This window comes from Dendrobates tinctorius, unplaced genomic scaffold (genome assembly GCF_039654945.1).
Source record: "Dendrobates tinctorius isolate UK_male_01 unplaced genomic scaffold, ASM3965494v1 ptg000637l, whole genome shotgun sequence".
Taxonomy (NCBI): domain Eukaryota; kingdom Metazoa; phylum Chordata; class Amphibia; order Anura; family Dendrobatidae; genus Dendrobates; species Dendrobates tinctorius.
In genome coordinates this window covers 122,501-124,521 of record NW_027362289.1, presented here as the reverse complement: position 1 = coordinate 124,521, position 2,021 = coordinate 122,501, and positions in this window count along the sequence as shown.

Here is a 2,021-nt window from a genome sequence, read left to right as displayed (position 1 = left end):
AGCAAAAACCAGTTTTTGGGACTTAGAAAAATTTCGAGATGTGTCAGACTTCCAGGAAGGGGGGAGTCTCAGGAGGTGTACCTAGGAGGCTTCCAGGGGCCTGGGTACACTTTTCAGAAAGTACCGTTGGGACTTAGAAAAATTTTCAGGATTTTTGGACTTAGAGCGATTTTTGGATTTTTGTGCAAAAATCAGATTTCCCCTTCTCCCACCGCTCTGGGGCGTCAATATGATGTGGGGACCCGAGGGAGAGTGCCTCCCATGAGGGTAGAATGTGTGGTTTTTTGGGGGAAAGTCGAATTATGGAAGAAATTGAGTTTTGAGGACAAAAAAGTGTTTTGAGGACAAAAAAGTTTCTTGAGGACAAAAAAGTTTCTCGAGGACAAAAAAGTGTTTTGAGGACAAAAAAGTTTCTTGAGGACAAAAAAGTGTTTTGCGAACAAAAAATGGAATTTTGTGATTTTGTGTAAAAATAAGTAAATTCCCCTACTTCCACCACAGGGGGGCTTCAGTATGTTGTAGGGCCCCCAGGGAGGGTCCCCCAACTGGGTTTAAAGTTTGTGGATCCTGGGCAGAAAGTTGAATTTTGGATGAAAAACCGAATTTTGGGACTTAGAAAAATTTCGAGCTGAGCAGTGACAGACTTCCAGGCAGGGGAGCCTCTCTGGAGGTGTACCGAAAACAGTTCCAGGAGCTGAGGTCATTTTCGAACATTTTTTGTTCGCTCAAATTTTTTTTGTTTTTGAGCTCTAAAAAGCTGTTATTATCAATTGGCTCAAAAATTTCAAGTGTCATGAGCTAGTACATGTTGGAGGAATACGTTTTAGGCAAAAAATTGCAAAAAAAAAAATCCAAGTGAAAAAGAACCGGAATGGGGAATTTCTGACTGCTGTAGCAGCCGCACAGTTCCAGGAGGTCGGATACATTTCCGACTTTGTCCCGCTCATTGAAGTACATTGTCCCGCAATGCAAATACATAGTAATGCGCACCTGCGGGAGAATATAGGAGAGAGTGGGCTCTCTCTACCCCGATGTATGGCGGTTGTTCCTATGGTTCTCTGGCTCGGGTAGGCGACTTAGAAGGTGGTCCCTCTTGTCGTGGAAGTTGCAAAATACGGCCGAGACTGAACTTCCACGGCTCCAGGAGGGACTTTTGCTGGTCGTGCGTCCCAAGTGAGAGAGGCGATCCTGGGGTACCTGAGCCTGACCAGACCCTCCCTCGGTGGTCCCTGGTCTTCTGAAGGGTGATGGCATTCAGGGGGGCAAATCTGGAGTCCGTGGCCGAGTTTGGGCTCTAGAAGGCGGACGCCCCTTCTGACCATGTCCCCTCAGAGCCGGCTGGATGGTTCATGGTCCGCGGCTTTGTCTGGCGGTCTGTGCCCAAGCCGGAGAAGCTGTCCTGGGGTACGTGAGCTTTGACCAGACCCTCCCTCGGCGGTCCCTGGTTCTCTGGAGGTGATGGCTGTCAGGGGGGCAAATCTGGAGTCCTCGTGGGAAGGAGGGCTCTTGAAGGCGGACGCCCCCTCTGACTATGTCCCCTCAGAGCAGGCTGGATGGTTCATGGTCCGCGGCTTTGTCTGGCGGTCCATGCCCAAGCCGGAGAAGCTATCCTGGGTACCTGAGCTTCGACCAGACCCTCCCTCGGTGGTCCCTGGTTCTCTGGAGGCGATGGCTGTTGTCAGGGGGGGGGGGGCAAATCTGGAGTCCTCGTGGGAAGGAGGGCTCTGGAAGGCGGACGCCCCCTCTGACTATGTCCCCTCAGAGCATGCTCGATGGTTCTCAGTCCCTGGCTTTGGCTTTTTGGCCATCCTGGGGTACATTCTTGCCAAAAAAAAAAACGACTAAGTGAAAAAGAACCGGAATGAGGAATTTTCTAGGTGCCGCATCCGCCCTACAGTGACTTGAGGCCGGGTACAGTTCCGACTTCGTCCCCTTAAAGTGGGGACGTTGTCCCGCAATGCAAATACATAGGAATGCGCACCTCTGGCAGAATGTACTTGAGAGAGTGTCGTCTCTCTACC